This window comes from Acipenser ruthenus, chromosome 14 (genome assembly GCF_902713425.1).
Source record: "Acipenser ruthenus chromosome 14, fAciRut3.2 maternal haplotype, whole genome shotgun sequence".
Classification (NCBI taxonomy): Eukaryota; Metazoa; Chordata; class Actinopteri; order Acipenseriformes; family Acipenseridae; genus Acipenser; species Acipenser ruthenus.
The window spans coordinates 29,170,251-29,191,352 of record NC_081202.1 but is presented as its reverse complement, the minus strand read 5'-3'; the positions used below and the strand labels follow the sequence as shown (position 1 = coordinate 29,191,352).

Below are 21,102 nucleotides of genomic sequence, written 5' to 3'. Positions count from 1 at the left end.
TCGTTATGCTATGAGAAGTTGAAACAAATCTGTTTAGGAAGCTTGTTGTAAATCTAAAAGAGGTTGTACGAAATGTGAATAAAGTTAAATCGAATGGCTGCCAGTACTTTAGACTTTTTTTTACACATTTTAATTTTGTACTATGTAGTAGAGAATGTATAGTCATTACATTTTTGTTTATATCTGGAAGATTTATAACCTTATATATTGTGGGTTTAAATGTAAGCAGCAGAGAAATACAAAAATATGTTGGAGCTTAAAAAGTGACCGTTTTACTTAATTGTTTAAAGAGATGTGCCACTGACACATTTAATAGCATTTTTAAAATAATTTGTGCTGTAAAATAATTATAATTTTACCTCAGGAAATACAATGTAAGACCTGCCATAGCACTGTCAATAGGTGTCTGCCTACTGTTGGCAGCCAGGAGAGCTCTGTTTTGATGAGACCAGTCTGCAACAGGAGATGACAATTCCTCAACATTCAGCCACATGATACACTACTGTTTGAAAGTATGTCACATCTTCTATTTTACGCATTGTTACTGTAACTGAGTTGCAGCAAGGAGTTTTATTGCAGTACCCTATTTCAAAATGTCAGGGATGTAATGTTGGAACAACTGATTATCATAATATTATAAATAATTTGTTTTAATATTTATTATACTGAAAAAAAAAATATCGATGGTCATATCATCTATAACTGAAAAGGAACTGTTACCTATGGGGTTGTTGAGTCAGTGTTTGCTCCAGGACTTGCAGACTGAGGGTCAATGTGGCCTCCTCAAAATTAAGGGGACATTCAGTGAGACGATCAATATGTTTGATTCAGAACCAACCACCATTTATTATTTTTGTTTATTTTAAATATGCCAACAGAGTTTACTGACCTTTTGTTTCTGAAGAACAAAAAATAAAACTGTAAATCTGTAGATACAAGCAATGTGTCTCAACAATACTCACTGTCACTTTTGGGGAAAATATTGGGAAATGTCACAGTGATGCTGGTGTATCACTGAGTAGAGGATATTCATTGTACCAAATCACATTAGAACAGAGGTTTTCAATCTTTTTAAGCTGCATACCCCTTTCCAAAAAATGTAGTCCACCGCGTACCTCCATCTGAGAGTCATAATAATAAAATGAAAACGGAAAAAAGGTCTGTACAATAACATGATACAACAAAACGCACAAGCCTTGGATGCAGTTATAAAAGTTAAAGTATAACGGGGAAAAAATATATATTTATTTTTGGATAAAAATAGTCCCACAAACAGGTTTCTAGTTGAAAATATCAACATCATTTTATTGTTATTAATTAATTAAAATCAACGAAGCCTCTGTGCTAGCCTCAATCACTCAGAAATAACATCGGACTATTCCTTGATGGCAAATGGCAATCGTGTATTTTTATTGATAATAAAATTCCAGAAAAGGCGTCAAAGAAAAGTTCACTATCCACGCATCTCTACAGCTGACCATTACAAAAACATTATTGGCATTTTTAAATTCTTGGTGACTAAAACGTACAGTACTGATGCTAATTAAAAATAATAAAACACTTACCTAGTATCAGTGTGATGGATGTCCCTGCTAGTTACCACACAAACCACTGATGATGGCAGGGAAATTGGAGAGAGCTTCAAGACATTTTTGGCGTTTTTAATCTCTGACTTTGTCTTGATCACTCTTTGCTAGTAATGTACTATTATTGAACCAACAATCCATATTTTTTCACTGGATTGAAAGCGAGTAAAAACGTTTACTCACACCAGATACAACGGCTTGTCAAATTAGACTGCATTGCAATACTTTGGTTTCTGATTGGCCATACATTCTGTATTTTGAAATTAACCAGAAGTACTTAAATTACAATAAACTTTAATCTGGTCATTGAAAAAAATAAATATCGATTTGCAGGCACAAAGGCACACAGGAAATAAAATGAGTTAGACAAGGCTTTTAGTTTAAAATATGTAAAATAAATAATAAAAAAAATGTTATCCCAAAGACAGACTGCAGTAACCGCCCAACTGTTTATATGACATTTAAACAGGGCTTATTTGCTCACTAGTCTGGTGTTAGCGATTAAACGTGGCTTACATGACAGAAGTTTGCAATAGATTGGCAAGTGATACTAAATAAAATGCGTTGTCCGCCAGTTCAGAATTTTTCTCGCATACCCCAGTTTGAAAACCGCTGCAATTGACCTGACTGGTAAATTCTTACCTTACAAATGCCCCTTTATTTTGACAATTTCCAAATCAGAAATGGAATTTTGTTTGCTGACATTTTTCACTCTTAGCAACCCTCCAACCCCCCCCCTCCCCCCCCCCCCCCCCCCCCCGCACAAGAGATTTTGGACAGTTTTCAAGCAATTTTTGCTTTATTTTTACAACACACGTTGATGTTGTTGATATGATAAACTTGTATATCTGCTTCAGGTACTGTATTTAATTTTTTTCAAGGTTAAACAAAGGCCCGTGTTACACAGAACACTAAAAATAAAATGTCAAATATACAATATGTATCTTATTGGTTTTGTGGATTTGCTATATTATTAATAATAATAATAATAATAATAATAATAATAATACTGCACATAATGATATGGTTTTGAAAATGCTACTTACCAAAACCGTGACTGCAAGTGAACTGTATTACATATTAATTTCCACTCGCGCCTATCACACTACATATCCGCTAATTCACTTTACCCCCGATTTCAATCTGGTTTCAGTCCCTCCCATTCCACTGAGACCGCCCTCCTCACTGTTACCCCCCCCCCCATCCCCTCTTATTGTCGGTGTCCCTCAGGGCTCTGTCCTGGGACCCTTGCTATTCTCCCTGTACACCTCACCCCTTAAAGCTCTTATTTCCTCCTTTAACTTCCCCCATCATTTCTTTGCTGACGACATCCAGATTTTCTTTTGGTTCCTGTGGCAATGTGCCCCGCCCCTGTGTGTTTTTGTGTTTTATGTTGTATGTTGCGTGTGTTAATGTTGGTGTATTGTAGTTGGTACACGGGGTATAATGTGGTTAATGAGCACAATTGTATATATAGATGCACGTTTTACTCACTCGGGGTTGGGTGTTCGGTGAGTAGAGAACGGGAGAGAGAAGGAGAATAAACTAAAATAATAAGTATTTGTTTTGACTCACCGTGTTTGTTTGTTTGTCTGTTAGTCCACTGTTTGTTTAAGTGTTAGTCTGTTTTGTTTGTCTATTTATTTTGGCCGCAAGTGCCGTGTGCATTTTACTTCGCAGTACTGTGTGTTTCTTCTGGGTCTGACGTCTCCACTACAGCCTGCTTGTCACAGTTCCCCTCCTTTACCCCTGACCTTGCTGCCCGTATATCGGCTTGCTTGGTTGCTATCCAATTTTGGATGGTGCGCCGATACCTCCTCATCAATCCATTAAAAACTGAAATCCTTTTCTTCCCTTCCCGCTTCTCACCCCCACCCTGTCCCACTATCTCATTCCCTCCCTTGTCCCTCATTCCATCCCCCTCTGCTCGTAACCTCGGCGTCATCTTCGACTCCACCCTCTCCATTTGATCATATCTCGGCCATAACACGCACCTGCCGTTTCCATCTATTCAACATCCGCAAAATACGCCCCTCAATTTCCCATTCTGCTTCTAAACTCCTGGTCCACTCTCTCATCTTCACCCATCTTGACAATTGTAATTAGTCAGTAGTCTGATAATAGACTGGCTCCCTGTCTATTATCGCTGCCTGTTCAAATTCCTTACCCTTATGTATAAATCTCTCCATGGTCTTGCCCCACCTTATCTGGCTGCATTGATTACCTACTATATTCCCTCACGTCCCTTACGCTCCCAATCCCTATTGTCCCACCCTCACCCTGTGCCCAATCCCGTTTCCGTTCCTTTTCCCTTCTTGCTCCCCTTCATTGGAGTAGACTCCCACTTATCATAAAACAGTCACCCACACTGCATAGTTTCTGCTCCTCCCTCAAAACGCATCTCTTCTCCCAAGCCCATCCTACTGCTACTTCTGCCACCCGATCTCCTGTTATGACCCTGCTTTCCTGACCCTGACCTAGCCTCTGGCCCTCTGCTTTCATTCAAGCAACTATTCTGTCTCCCAACCCTAGCCCAATAAACTTACATTCTTTTTCATCCATTTTCCATGATTGTACCGCTTTGTTTAAACTTGTAAAGCGCCTTGGCTAAAGGTGCTATAAAAATGTAACTAAATAAATAAAATAAATAATTTCCTTTATCCCGATTTCCAGTGGTGTTTTCTCAATGCAAGATGTATTGTAGGCATATATACAGTGCTGTATAAAATCACATACACTGTATATATATTTTTTTGTCATGCCAGGCCTACTGGCGAAATGGCCAAGACACAGTTGGTGCTTAACACGTACGGAATTATTTTGGCCTTGAGTTTTAGCATTTTTTTGTCATAGAAAAGACAAATTTCACATATTTCATAACGTTACCGTAGGCTACTTGGTTTTTTTTTTTTTTTTTTTTTTAAATCAATGATGCAGTTTTCATTTCACAAATCTATTGCACTTTGTCTATAAACTGTACTGTAGAAAGAAGCAGTACACATTTCTCCCTTTCACTTGCTAGGTCACTCCATATCTCCAAACATCAGACAGATATTTTGTCTAGCAAATAGATAAGTTTACAACAGATGAATTTCACTGTATTTTTAAGCACAGATATAATAGCCTACATTTCAACAGTCACTGCCGAAGCTTATTACTTATTCTTCCAGAATTAATGGTCGGGTGTAACAGGGATACAAGGTTATATTTGCGCCGGGCCATGTTGTTAACAAGCCTGATATTGTTGTCCAGGCTTTACTGTGAAACTGACTGTAACCAGGGAGGGTGTGAGCGCATTCTACTGGACTGGAGAATAATGGCACAGGAGTTTAATTATGAAAACGCAAGTGTAAACAAACAAGTAAAAAAAGATTAGTCTATCATCAGACATGTCATGTTATACAAAGTGCATTAATTTACTGTGTATTGGTATTGCGTCTGGTCTGGGAAGGGGGACACACGGGCGCGTTAAGAGAAATTCAGTGGGACATTTTTTATTTCAGGGGGGCAGTGGTGCGGCCTAGAAATTGAATGAGTGCCACGTAATTCAAGTGTGCATTATAATATAATTTTAATCCAGTCCCCCATGCTGTTGGAAAGAGTGGTGGTATGGGTTTGTTTTAAAAAGCAGACAGAAAAATAAAGTATGTGAGGGAGGAAGAACTACTAACTAGGAGGAATGTCTCAAATATCACTAATTGGAAATGTCATTATCATCCAACCCTCCAGGAATGCTTGCAAAATGGGGCAACCAAAGCCTGTGTCCTCTGTAATTCTCTCTCTTTTTTTTTTTTCTCCAAGCCCTGTTTTCTTTCCTTCCATGTGCTTTGAAAAGGATCCTCTGTTTCTTTGACAATGCAGTCTGATCTTTAATAATATAGGAGGCTGTGTGGTCCAGTGGTTAAAGAAAAGGGCTTGTAACCAGGAGATCCCCGGTTCAATTCCCACCTCAGCCACTGACTCATTATGTGACCCTGAGCAAGTCACTTAACCTCCTTGTTCTCCGTCTTTCGGGTGAGACGTAATTGTAAGTGACTCTGCAGTTGATGCATAGTTCACACACCCTAGTCTGTAAGTCGCCTTGGATAAAGGCGTCTGCTAAATAAACAAATAATAATAATATGATAATGCTTGGTAATGTAAAGTGATCAGATACCTTTTGAAGCAAAACATGCAATTTAAAATGATTGATTATTATCCATTAAACAACAAAACCATGCTAACAAAAAATGTAAACCTTAAAATAGTCTGTCTGCTTGCTTCAAGGTGTCTTATAATTTGCTGTCCAATTGAGATCTTTAGGTTTCAGTACGAGTACCACCACGCGTAGACAAACTGAGTCAATCCTGCAAGCAGCATAGGACTAGATAAACTGTACTTCTATACAAATCCTCCCAAAGGCTGATCAAAACCACTTCTAATTTATTATAATCCAATAAGATGAAAGACAAAAATGGATTGACATTTTTATCAGATTTGCGTAGAAGGACTAAACCTCAACATCCAATTTTTTTTGGAAAAAACTGAATCTTGCTCCGAAGTGGCAGATAAATTAGATGGCACTGGCTCTTGCTTCTGTAAAGCCTATGTAAAACTTGTAAAATCATCAGACCTGTTCTAATTTATTCACAATTATGAACTATATTACCTATTGCTGCCCACGCAAGCTGTACCCCTGCAGTCCTCCAGTACTGAAAGAATTATTAAAAATGAGTGTCTTACTGTGTCTGATTACTGCCTCTCTGTCTTCTTTCAACACTTCTTTCTCATTGGCTCCAATAGCTGAAAACATTAGTAGAAAAGTTCCCCCAGGCCCACTCGTTACTTGGTTGATGTCCCGACCTGTACACTAATACATGCTGGCACACAATACAAATACAGGCTCCTACATTTTATATATACAAGGTATTACAAATATATATAATTTCTCTTTCACATTTTGCATATTTTAAGTTGCATTTTGTTCCATCCAGCTGCCACTGGATGTTTTCATTTTTGCCCATAACATGAGCAACTCCTGGACCTCCATTATCACTCCATAATGCTCTTGCCATTTTTATTTTTATTTACAAAAAAATGAACCTTGCTCCTTGACGTTTGGCTACTGTCATGTGCGTTTTCAACCCGAGGCGAGCGTAACCCTGTTGCATTCACATTTAATTTTTCAACCCGCGCTTCGTCCTGGGTTAAAAATGTTCAACCCTAGTATCTGGCGGGGGTGATTTCAACCCGGTTTGACAGTTTCACCTCCGGTTGAAACTAGCAATGTGAAAGCTCCTGCTGTTTGACCCGGGGTCACCCCGGGTTGAACTGGCTGGTGTGAAAAGCCCTACTGAGGTCAAATTTGAAAGCCACTCCTGTATTCAACATTTAGGCCTACCCACTATCTACCACCATACAGTAAGTGTCTTAAATTCCTGTTAAATTACCTCTGCAATAAGACCAACATGCTGCAAAATATTTTTATTTAAAACTCATGGAAATTTAGCCACATCAGTGGTTTATTATTATTATTATTATTATTATTTATTTCTCAGCAGACACCCTTATCCAGGGCGACTTACAATTGTTACAAGATATCACATTATTTTTACATACAATTACCCATTTAATTGGGTTGTTTAAGTAACAATGCATCGCCGTGTTGGCGTTCCCTTACCCAAGTCGAGTGTTCACAAGACATTCTTTAAGTAAAGCCATGAGAACGAGCTGTTGACTGGCAGGTTTGAAAGTTGGTCACTCATGATCCCTTTGGCTGTTGAAAGGGTTGTGACAGTATTATACCGGCATAGATGGCACTGTTTTGTGCTATGTAAAGGAGTCTTTTAAAAACAACTGAGACATCTCTGAGATGGTTCAGTGTAAACCAAGACATTCTCAATAACAGTACAGTAAAAGGAGGTGATATTAAGTTATTTTTAGCTCCTTGATGTCCTTATTAACACAATTCTACATGTATCTCATCTCTAGCTACACAGATTAGCATATCGCCATTAGTTGTGCACTGATTACGAAGGGGTATTGCTGTCATTTAGGATGCTCGCTATTCACCGATAGGACTGTTCTTGCTTCACATATGCAGCCTCATCAGTCCTACCAAATACATCTTGGATGGGGTACTGTAATTGTGTTTGTATGAAAAACCACTGCGCCTGCGTTAATAACCCTTTTTCTGTACTGTTACTGTGCTGAAACCTAACCCGGTATTACTGTCCTTTTCACATCCCAGTGTAAAATAGAAAAATTCAATGTGCTTCTTTCAACTTCAAAGGGATTTAATGGGCAGATTAAATGGCTATTACTGCAGCACGGTATAGTAAACCAGAAGTGGCAGGTGCAAAGTGACTTAACGAAATCGCTAAACCACTTGCAAAGGAATCTGCAAAATAAACAAGTATCTGAACGACCGGCATTATGAAAAAGTATATAAAAAAATAATAATAATGTGACCTACTGTACATATGGGCTAGTACCTACATATATCCCCAGACTTAAAGAATGTCAATAAAAAATATCAACATTATTAGATAATCAGTTGTCTAGAAAGATGTAAAAATATAAGTGTGGCATTAGTATAGACATATTTGTATGTCCACTATGTCCCTGTTGACAGGGAGAGGTATCCCCTACAGGAAATAAAAAGAACAAACACAATGACATACAATACTGTTTACGACCACACATGATTGAACAACAGTAAAAGTAAGAGATTACAGCCTTTTATGATCACTTCAATTTCTCTTCACTGCTGTCAGTCACATGACTGGTAACTGACACCACTTGACAGGCAGCGCTACAAAAACAGCATCTACTGGAAACTAACAAATGCTGTTGAATTTGAGGTATTGTGGCTGAATACAAAATATTCAATCAAGAATGTGAAAATGTTCCCTCTGAAACATCTGTCAACTTTATGGTGGGTTTATGGTTTCAGTAGACAGTATGTGCTGAGGCTGTATTGTGCAGATAACGTGTTCTATGACAATTCTAGTTCTAGCAAGAACAGATTTGATACGGGCACCCATATTGTGAATTCACCAAGTACATGTAGTTGTATGTACTTGACTTTGCTAATCTTAACTGCTAATCCATGTATGATGAAAGTGAAGATTCCAGAATTACTGCCATTTATAAAAGAGTTTATTGTATTCTTTTGCTATAGAGGTCATCCCACCCTGTGATTTCTCTTATTGTCTTGTGTTTCATTTGAGAAGTTCTCAAGATACTATTGGACACTATTGGACAATAACAGAAATAATCTGTCACTTCACCTTGTGTAAGGCTTTTTTTTTTAAATTTAATTTTGCAGGGGCTGGTCATTTCTAAAAAAAAATAAACATTGGAATTGGAAATAATTTAAAGAATGAATAACAAGCCCTAGATTAAAACAAATAATACTTTCTTCAGCACAGGGCCACAGAGACACTGTCCAGGTAACGTAACCGTGCATGTGAAAGGAGCCTTTAGTTAGGGCTCAGTCAGAACTGGTTCTGGTCTTAAATGGAGCATTTTCTTTAGTGTAGCACCAAAATTATATCGATCACATTTTAATCCACTGAAACAATGGTGCCACACTGGGGGTCCCTCTCACCTTCGTTGCTGATTTTCCCTTTTTTTTTTAGCAATAGGGTAGAGAAGTAGCAGTATGTCTGAGCTTATTAAAGTATGAAAAACACCCTCAAAGGTAGAGCTTGTCTAGTTCTCTGTTAAAAATGCACAGTTGTGGTTTTGAGAATTTATACATGTTTTAAGGCAAAGCCTCTGCTTGGTAAATGCCAAGATAAAAATAAGAATCTCCTTCGCATAGCATTATTTGGCTGCCTCCACGCAGATTCTGAGGGGTTGGTGGATGTGATGGAAATGGGAAGGAGGAGGAGGAAAGAGCTGTCAGCTTGGATGCAGCAGTCAGGTTGAGCAATAAAGGCCTGTACGCCCAGTTGCAGGTTCTTATTACGGACCAAAAAAAAACTGATAAATGTTTACTGTACTATACAAGGTGTAGTAAAGTTGATGGTATGAAATATTCCAGTGAAGAATGACATAGCATTGCGAAAACCATCTAGGTAAAACATTTACTAGTAAAGCATTGTGTATGCATAGGTACTGTGGCATGATGCAAAATACTCCCTACCTTCTGCTACACTATTTTTACACGTGTTCAATTTCATTTTCAATTTTCAACTAAATGTGATTCATGGATCAGTGTTTGCTACATTCTGTTATAGTTAAGCATCCCTGCGAGGGGACCTTGTATGAGTTTGCCAATCCACCGCAGTCGCCTCACCAACTTCCTGTAGTACGATATCTCGTAAACCATTTTGGCTGGCAACTGCATGTTTTCACTGTTATGGCAACTCTTTGGGCAAAATCTAATGGCACCCTTTACTTTAACAATATTGGGGTCATGTGACTTTTTTTCTGGGTGGTAAAGACCTGGAAGTTCAAGATATTCCCTTTGTACTCTGTACATACAGTAGCTATGCTGCGCCATTCTCTTGCTCAGGTTCTAGAAACCTTGACATTGACTAGGGATGCAAGCCAGTTATGATCGTTTGCATAACAACAATATTAATATGTATCATGTTAGGGGGCATTTACTTAATTTTGTAATTTGTATTTATTTATGTTACAGTGACAAGTTTGTCATGTGCTGTTATTTAAGATGCAGGACACGTTTCAAGTAAACATAGTGGGTAATACAGTATAAAATGAATACATATTCTAGCATGTACAGCATTTCTGCTAGGAAAAAACGATCCTGTCACAGTGACTGGTCACTAAGTGTTTTACCAGTTAACTTCAAACATCATCGTCATTCGTGTGTCACCTGTCTATTCTTAAAGTGATACACACACACACACACGTAGTTCTAGAGAATAAATAAGTATACCGTAGGTGAAAAAACCCCACTCATTCCTTTCACTTAGCAGCCTTATTTTTTTAATTATGGAAAAAAATGAAAGAACATGGTTTATAACAATTTGTTTTCAAATGTCAATATTTTTTCTTTAACATTCTTATTCTGCTTTATAATTTCTAATTAAAATATTTTACACAATAGTTCTTTGTGTAACTGAAAACCACAGGTATAATATCAGTGTGAATTAAAACATTTTATACTGAAAAGACAGGAGGGTGTGCAAACTTATACATAAGACCAAACTGGCATATGTAGAGAACACATAAAAAACAATACAAAAACTACATGCTTTCATTTCAACGAACATATGTGGCACAGTCAATCAGAATCCTCATGGGTGAAAATGGAACAAACAGATCCTCCCCTTCAGGAGGAATGAAAGGAGGGAGCATGGATTTAATCAGCCTATCGGTGACTTCCTTTGTTAACAAGCATGCGCTAAGGCAGGAGCTGCCAAATCACTCACTAATTTGATTGCCTATGCCTTTTAAGGGTGTAGTCTTGAGGCGCACTCATTCGTTATTGTTAGTGACAGTCAGTGTTTCTAGCTGCCCGTCGCAGACCGTTTGCTGTCAGTCAAACTGACAGGTGGCTTCAGTCTCTGCCCATCAACTAGTTTTTAAAACCATTTCTGACGGGTAATTGCCAGTTAATCTAAACGCTGATATATGAACTAAACTGTATTTTGTTGGTTCTCCATTTTCATGTCATATCAGACAAGTGTACTTTGTCATGCTAGTACTAGTAGACTCTTATTAGCAGTTACCAAGATAAATGCCCAGGATCCTGTACATAAGTGAAACTGCCCAGAATAGAAGATATAAAAGTATTCTGACCACTGGCTCCGATTACTCCGGCCTGTTATGTCCGCGGCTTCAGCTGACCGTGTTTGTGTCCTGTTCCCAAGGAGATAGCTGAGTGACACTGACACTGGGGGCATTTACAAGAAGCACACAAAGCTTAAAACAACCTCCTGTAAAATGTATTTATAAAAAGAACAGTTTTACTGGGTCCAGATGTGATGTGACATCATCACAGACAATTGATTAGATCTGTGTAAAATGCCATCCACCTCCTAGTGAAGCTATGTCACAAATACTGTATGTGAATGGGACTGCAGTTCAATCCAGTTAGGGTCTGATATTCTTCTAAATCGGAGACCAGCTACTCGGAGAAAAAAGCTTCTTATCAGATTTTCTGGGAAAGAAAAGCAAATCCATAGGATCAACCAGCAGTGAGCAGATGTCAAGATCCAGGGGATTATCTGTTCTAAACAGGAGTCTTACCAGTGACCAAGAAGATGAAAAAAAACATAGGAAATAATAAAAAACGCTGCCTCCTCCAGTGTGACAATCACTGTTGGAAAGCGTTTTGTGGCTGAATGGATTGCTCGTAATTGGAAAATATTTTTCAGATTGCAGACCATGTCAGTAGTAAGTCAAATACATTTTAATCGTTTTTTTGTGCAGGAGGATAAAGACACATCTGTTCATGGAACTGTTTAAAGTCACAATGTCTCAACTCCTCTTCAGTTATACAGTAAATAAAACATCACATACCAGAAATCAACCATTGCTGAGTTGTTAAAATTCCAGAACATCTTATCCTTTGTCCAGATATCATTGTGTGCATAGAACAAATGCACAGTTCTAAAGTAAAAAATAAATAAAAATAAAACACAATTTCATGCTGTATCGTTGTCCACAAGTTTTGAATAAAGAGACAGTGGGCAGGATTTTCAAAAACCAGTGTTATTGTATCAAACTCATGGTATAGTAACAAGACCTTTTAATAGCTAGTGATTTTCAAACGAAATGTGTTAATTAAATCAATCTGTTGAAATTGAGTCGATGAGGTTGTTAACGAATGCATTTCTCGTTAAAAAGCTTAATTGTCGCAGGTCACGTACATCACTTTTTGTCTCAATGACTTGATAAGGGGAACTTGTTAATCAAAATGCATGTTAACGAGATCAAGAATAATGAATGGAAGCATAATTCACTGTTATGGAAACTACTAGTGTACAGGGAGACGTCTCTCGCACCAGCCAAATGGAAATAAAAAAATAATGGGAGTATCTGTTTTGTGTGTAATTTCTAAACTTCATTTAAAATTGTGCATTTTGTCATGCAGAATGTACATTTATTTAGAACACTTCACACACAAAATGCTGATTCACGATTATCTGGGGTGTGGGTAAAAATCGGACGGCACGGATTACAAATAAATAAATAAATAAATAAAACTCCTAGTCATTTACCCTCATTCGGGAGGGGATATTTTGCCACATTTTACTATATACAACTCTTTTAATGTGCATGTTACAATCTTTGATTGGTTAAAAAGAAAAAAAAAATACAGTAAGCCATCAGTGTATATTGGTTGGAATTTATTTTCTTTTGTATGTATTGTAGCATTTTCTCTTTTTGGGATAGAAATGAGACTGCAACCGTGAGTAGATTAATGCTCAAGCTGTTTATTTGTGGTACAGCAATAGTTAATAAAATAAATTCATAAAGTGAGGGAAGGGAAATGGGTGTCGAAAATGAAAATAAATGATTGCAATTATTATTTGCTTTTCCCTATACACTTGTCCCCTCTATCTGTCTGTCTATCTCTATCTCTCAACACACACACTTCCGATAGACCCCCTCTCCCCACATCTTTCCTGCAACCCCATTCCCCTGCATGCACGCACGTGCACACACACACACACACACTATCCTAATTCTGTCCCCTCCCCTCAGGATCACTACCGTATTTTAGTATGTACGTTTGTAGGCTATATATAAATACATACATTTCAAGTACCATTGGTGTTTGTAGTTGTTGGTTATTATACATGTATACCATGTATGCAACACTTCATTATATATTTATTAAGCTTTTAAAATTACGATAGAACTCCCTAACCCAATACACCATTTATTTATAATTTAAGTGTTTGGTGAATTCCTCTACTCATGCATTTTCTCTGGTACAACATAACAAATAGGTCTAGGCAAAATCCATGTCAATGATCACATTAGGTATTCCATTCATGTCTGTGGCGATATCTTTTGTAAGCAAGCCCCATATTGCACTTTTTAACTATTAGATGAAATGTTTACAGAATATTTAACAATTGCTATTAGGGCCCTGCACATGTAAATGTTGTTTTTTTTTATTTATTTATTTTTGGTTTGTAAATGAACTGGAATTTTAGGTTTGTGCTATGTGTGGCAGGGCTGAGAGGTTAGAATTACCTCCCTGCCAAATCAAATCCAGGTGCACCATGTGGCCAGGTGTTGATTGACTAATTGGTTATCAATTAACCCTGGCCACATGCCTTTTAAAAAGGGGCTGAAGCCAGTCCTTTGTTCATCTGCCAGCTAGACTACCATATTCCTTTGGATTTAAGATGCACTTTTTAACCATTTTTTTGCTTTTCAAAAATAGCCTGCCTTAGAGTACAGTATAAGTATGCATGTATTAAAATCGCCAACAAAAGACGTCACTGCCCGAATACACAAGCAGCAACATGACTTGCTGCCCAGAAAAAAACAAAACGTTACTGCCCAATCTCGAATCATGCGTGATATACAGGCAGCCATTTTCAAAGAAGCGTCATTAGCTGAGGAATTCAAAGGTAAGTTTTTACAATTTCAACGTTTCTAACAAACTGTACCAGCTTGGACAGATCAGAGATTCTGATCAGACCCCCTATTTTACGACATGCTAAGTAATACCACAGTTCACAAATTGGGAGAAAAACAGGTGTGAGTAATCCCGATTGGGAAATAAGAAGTACTGTGACAGGGAGACCATGTCGCTGATTCTTGGAGTGCATGTGTGCCTTTAGGGAAGCAGCTGGGATGCACAACAGGGGACGCGTTGCTAAGTAACTAAATGAGCAGGTGGGCAGCATGGTGCTGAGCCGATCAGGTTTGGGTTGTGGTGGGGAGGGGGGGAGCGTGCCTGGGAAAGCTGCACGGTGCTCATAAAGCATCTGCTCTACAGATCGGTGCCACTGCATGGCCGTTGCTACACAGACGGTCGCTGAGTGAAAGCTTGTTTATATTGAGGAGGACAGCGTCCGCTCCATGGAGAGAACTACTACAGAACCCTTGAACAGCAAGACGGTGCTCGGGGAAGGAATTGCCCAGCCCAGGCCGTGTGAAGAGACCAGGACTCCAGAAGCCCAGTAGTAGGTTAGTTTAGGGGAGGTTGATCCCAAACCATGCATAGGGAGGGTTTTCGTAGTGTAGTGGGTTGCTGGAGCGGGACATCTCTTTTAATGAGGCTAGCACTCGCCATTTGTGTGGTTTTATTTTGTTTTGTTTTCTTTATTAAATGTGACACTAGAGCCACCGTTGCTGGTATCCTAGTGACGGCCACCTACCACTGCACCTGCCTGTGTGTAATTGTAAATAAAACTTGGACACCTTGAGAAAGACACAGGGGTTGGCGCCTGAACGTCAACCTCTGTGTCTCAGCAGACACCGACACAGTAACAGAACACCTCTGTTACACATTTCTTATACAATAAGAGGTACCCTATTCTTCTTTATCAGAAGCTTAACTGTTTGTTTTGTATTAACTGGGACACAAACCTGGCTTTCCACTATTTTACTCTGTGGGCCAAATATACATGCTTTTGCTGCCACTTAGAGCAGTGGCTTCATAGCTTAGAAAGCTAAACATTTTGAGTTGTATGGGGAATAGTATGTTGTTTTTTTAAATTGGGTTTTGTCTCGTACTCGCATCAACTTCTGCCTTGGGAATTACTACTAGGTAATTGACATTGTTGTTCATTAACTGCTGGTAGTGTCAATTATCTTGCTGTTGTGCTAGCTGTGTTGGGTATTGTTGCTGGAGAGAAAGCTTAAGGTTTATGAGGTGTTCAAAAAAAAAAAAATCTTGCTGCAACATTAGGAATACAGATGCACATACAAGACAAAATACAGTTTTTATACCAGCAAAAAGAACATGTGGACATGGGCTAAATCCATAAGAATGGAGAAAAAGCCCCCAGTCCCTTAAAGGTGTAGCGCCCTATACAGCGTTGAACATATTTGTCATATTATTTCAGAAAGATCTTATAATGGTAAATATGTAAAACCGGTAAGTAGCATGAAAAAATCACCGTTCACATCTACATCCACTGTAAACATGCATGTGTAAGAATGACGTGTGACAAACTAATGTCCTTTAGAGATTTTCAGTAGAATTGGACAGGAGATTATCTAAATAATGAAAAAAGGAGAAACTAAAGATACTCTTACATACTCCTGCCTCATTATCCTCTGGCAGGAATATGCATCATTAGCAGTAATAATATACTGTAGGTCCTTTATTAGTAGCATTAGAACCTGCTGCATTTCAATTATTAATGACATATAATAATAACACTTAGTAATATAGCATTTAAACATGTTTCCTAGGCCTATATCTTAATTGCATTTGGCTGAATACAAAAGGGATATAAAGTCCAGGTTTAAAACAAAATCTAAAACTTGTTTTAATTTGTTTTACGTTTTGGAAGTGTAACTGCTTGTCTTCTCAAATAGCCCCAACTACCTTTAAGAAATGTACGTACACACTGGACCAAGAATATTGTAGTGTAGAATTCAAAATGATTATGAGACATTGCAGCTTTAATACCCCCTTGTTCTTGTTGCCATTTAAAGATTCAGTTAATGTTAATTCTACACGGGAATAAGGAGCAAGCTCCACTCTTCCAAGGACCGTCCATGCTTCATTCCACGGCAATGTTAGTGACAGAGTTAGAAAAAAATACCTCCCTAATGGTTGTAATGGTTCCAGTGTTTAAGGATAGAGTAAACAAGTGAGCCAGCGGGTATGAAATAATATTACTAGGCAATTTAAATTAAAGTGTTAGTTTTTTTTTAAAAGGGTGGGCTCAAACGAGGAGTGTTTTAGGATCTCCATGTCTTAAGTGTGATTAGTGCTGGCACAATGCAAATATGGTATAAGGTATCTGATCTAAAAGGTATTCCTCCATAATTGTACCAATTAGACCTGTTAAGGCAACTATGGAGGCTTTTTCCTTGATTACATTACAAAAACTGACAGAGCTAGTCCTGCATATGAGACCCACTACATGTGCTCTTAATCCCATTCCTACTTAACTATTAAAATATGTTTTTTGTGTTATTAATACTAACATTTTAATTATAAATGGGTCACTTTCCTTTGGCATAGTTCCCTTAGCACTTAAGGTAGCTATTGCTCAAGAAAACTACCTTGGACCCGAAAGTCCTTTAATAATTATAGGCCAATTTGCCATGTCTAGCTAAGGTTCTAGAGAAAGTTGTTGCCAATCAGTTACACACACTTCTACTACTTAATATCGTATATGAAAAATGTCGGTCTGGATTTCATGCTGCACATAGCCCTCTACAGTTAGAGTAGTAAATGATCTGTTGATAAACTCTGACTCTGTCTTTCCCTCAATTTTATTTCTCCTAGATCTAAGTGCTACTTTTGATTCTGTGGACCACCATGTTATTGAATCATGTTGAAAGCTCAGTGGGATTGTCAGGAGGTGTCATTTCTTGGTTCAGATCTTTCTGATAGGTTTCAGTTCTTCTCGTTGGGGAGGTGAAATCAGCATTGTCTGATGTTGTCTGCGGTGTTCCACAGGGCTCTATTTTAGGCCCTTTTGTTATTTTCGTTATAATGTTACCTTTAGGTGACATTATCCGCAGATATGGAGTAAACTTCCATTGTTATGCTGGTGATACTCGGCTATATTTGTATTAAAAGCCAGGAAATACTTCTGCTGGGGTATTATTAGCTGCTCGTCTTGCTGAAGTCAAGTTTTGGATGTCTCGAACTATTTAATGATGAATTCTGATCAAACGGAGGCTATGCTAGTGGGCTCTGAGAACCAACTAAAACATGTTTGTTTACTTCAGTTAGACTTTAGCAGTCTCTCATCAGAACTAAAACTAGAAATGAGAAATTTAGACCCTGATCTATCATGTGAGATACATATTGGGAAAGATTACTGAATTATAATTTTATAATTTGAGAAATATATAGCTAAACTTAGACCTATTGTTTCTGTATCTGATCCTGAAAGACTAATGAATGCCTTTGTTTAATCTCAAATTGATTTATTGCAATGCACTTTTCTCTGGTATTCCAAAACGGGTGATGTCTTGCTTACAGCTCATTCAGAACACAGCCGCTAGAATTCTGACTGAAACCTGAAAAAGTGATCATATTACCCCTGTTTTGGCCTCTTCGCATTGGCTCCCTTTGCAGTTTAGAACTGATATTACGATTTTGCTTTTAACTTGAATATTATTACCTAGTTACTTTAAAATAATTATTGATCCAGTATACTCCTAACCACACTCTTAGATCACATGATGCAGGGCTACTGGTTATTCTTAGGGAAAATAAAAATAATACGGGAGGAAGGGCCTTTTTCTTGTAAAGCCTTGAAATTATGGAATGCTCTGCCGCCTTCTGTCATTGAAGCTGGGACTCGTACTGTTTTTTAAAGGGGATAGGAAACACTTTTCGCTTTGTAAATGATAAAATAGATGGGAAAGCAATGTAATCTCGGGTTTCTTTTGATTGTTTTTGATCGCTATATGTGAAACGAGCTGTTTTTAAATTCCGCGGGCTATAAAACTGTAATCCGCCATTGCTGGAAATCCCTCCTGTGACGTCACTGGTTGGAGAAGTACGTGAAGTAAGTGATTTCTCTCGTGCAAATTGTTTGGAAAATGTCACATGAGATTCAGAGCTTTGTAATTGTGACTTACTGATGATGATTTTATAGAATATCATTATAACAAAGTCATTTCATATATATGATTAACATTTAGCTTTTACACTGGAGTTGTCCAGTTTCCAAATGTACATAGTACATTGTAGTAAAGTAAATGCACTTGGCATCAGTGACCTGGGGCTGGTTGTACTATGGGATTTAAAAAAAAAAAAAAAAAAAAAAAAAAAAAAAAGGATTGGATCCCAGGTCATTTTTTAGCTGGAATCATGAAAAGGTGTTTGTGTATAAAGCAGATTTTTGCACACACATATGTACGGTGCTTTAGGCTTCCGCATACAGAGTGACAATAAACATTCAAAGGTGGACAAGAGGTGGCTTTAGCGGTGCCATTTCGTGAGAAAGAAACATGGAAAAAAGTATAAAACCTTAAAAATAATAAATAAAATAATAATACGTTAACAACTTATTGTTTAATGTAAAGCATTAAAGCTGTTCTATGGATTTAATACATATGAAGGGGGGATTATTGTTGTTATTATTATTATTATTTTATTTCTTAGCAGACGCCATTATCCAGGGCGACTTACAATTGTTACAAGATATCCCATTATTTCAAATTATACAGATCACATTATTTATACCTACAATTACCCATTTATACAGTTTTTTTTTTTTAATGGAGCAATCTAGGTAAAGTACCTTGCTCAAGGGTACAACAGCAGTGTCCCCCACCTGGGATTGAACCCACGACCCTCTGGTCAAGAGTCCAGAGCCCTAACCACTACTCCACACTGCTGCCCCAGTAATTTTAATTTTCAATTGCACACTTCAGTGCCTTACATACATACAGACTTGCAAAGCGCCAGCTGTCTCCAGTTGTTTCTGTGGAGCATTCCATCCATTCATCTATTGTTGCCTTTACCATTTGTAGGTACAGTACACCAAGCTGAATATACGCACTGGTATGAAGTTTAGTAAGAGCAAAGGAAATGATGGTGTTACAGATCACCTTGCAGTGTTTACAAGAAAAACATTGGCTCATATATATAAAACTTACCATCTCCTTGATCATGTCAGTAATAGTGTTTAACATGACAGTATTCCATCAGGTGATGAATAAATGCCATTTACTTTAAAAAGACATCACCCATCGTGACCATTTCGGATTTGCAAGTGTCCAGTCCAGTGCCCTAACCACTACTCCACACTGCTGCCCTAATAATAATGTAATGCGTACGTGAATTATGAAACACATAAATACAAACACAGGCTACCTGCTGGTGATGGGTCATACCGAGTCAGCTTGGATGTTTGTAAAAAGCAGCAGTGCAGTATCCAGGACTTCTCTATCAAGGCACACAGTTTTAAAACTGGCATTTTGCGTGATGCAGGGTGGACCTTGGCCTGACAATTTTTCAGGAATTTTCTGCTGTATGCGATGAATTTCAAAACAACAAGGCCATTGCTCACAAGTCGGCATTACTGTGCAGTTACAGCAGCTACACCAGAAATTGTGTGCTGCTCTGTTAGGATCCGAATCGCTCTCACTATCTGGATCAGATAACCAGGAATCTGAATCCTTTCTTTCAGTTTCAATAGGGCCTATTTGGCGCTTAATGATTGGTTCAAATTCATACAGCACTGGAACGTTTTTACCAATAGATTCTAGCTCTTCAAAGTCTGATAAAGAACTGTCACTTCCAGTGCTCTGTGAGATTTGCCATTTTTGTTTACAAACCCGCCGGTCGAGCGCTCCAACCAGTGACGTCACAGGAAAACTCAAAGTTTTCAAAGTATTTTTATTGTGTTGTATGATAAATACAATGGTGTTTGAGTGGGAATATTTAGCACTTGATGAATAATTAACGCACAAAGTCCCGCCGTTTCCCTGCCCCCCTTTAAGTCAAGATTGAAAAATGTATTTTTACAAAATAACTTTTCTATCTTAACTGTCCTGTTTTACAATCAAAACTGCGTTTTCTTTTTGTCCTTTTTTAAATTATAATTTTATAAAAAAAAAAAAAAATAGAATGTAGACTCTTAATTGTTCTATTTTTATAAACTAGCTTTTTTACAATTAAAACCACATTTTTAAATTTGTTTTATCAAATTCTGTGTTTAATGTAATGGTTTAATAATTGTTTTTGTGGGTGTGTGAAGTGCTTTGGCATTCTTGTGATGAAAGGCGTTCTAGAAATGTGAATATTTGTTGCTGTGCAGCAAAATTGCAATGCGTATTCGTTACACATTAGATGTAAATACAATGCGTAATTAATATTTTTTCAATGCGTAAACCCCTCCGCACACAGCTTATCTGGAGCGCTGGTTGTAACTAATTACTGTATCTGAAAATACAAATAAAAGCAAGTTAACTCACAAAAAGCTATACTGGAGCATTCATAATCCTAGCACAGGTGACACAACTTCTTGACATCCAGTTTCCTACACTTCTGTGACCTGTTTCACATAGCAGACTGACAGTTGGCAGCCATGGCTCACTTGGGACCATACAGTATTTGCACTGAAATATCTGAAAGCATACTAATGCTGTTGTATGAGAGAAAAGTTGACATACATTAAACATAAACGCATTGTAACCAACACATTTAATGTATGTGTATCAGTCACAGTCACACATTCCCATTTAGTTGGCTTTTCAATAGCAGTATATTCACATATTATTGATGCTAAACACCATAATAACATTGCGCATTGAATTCAATCGAATGGTTCACATGTCTTGTTTTAATAAAGGGAAAAATCAAACCTTACCGCACTGGTTCTCTGCTTCTTTAAAAAAAACAAAAAAAAAACACTGCCTTTTTATTTACATTGCAAAACTGAAAACA

The 21,102-nt window shown here is 37.7% G+C and overlaps 1 protein-coding gene across 4 annotated transcripts in view; it reads left to right on the top strand.

Annotated features, from left to right (window-relative positions):
- Positions 1–21,102, top strand: part of LOC117419809 (xylosyl- and glucuronyltransferase LARGE1-like) — a 133,264-nt gene that overhangs the window by 49,915 nt on the left and 62,247 nt on the right. The gene's annotated exons all lie outside the window — the stretch shown is intronic.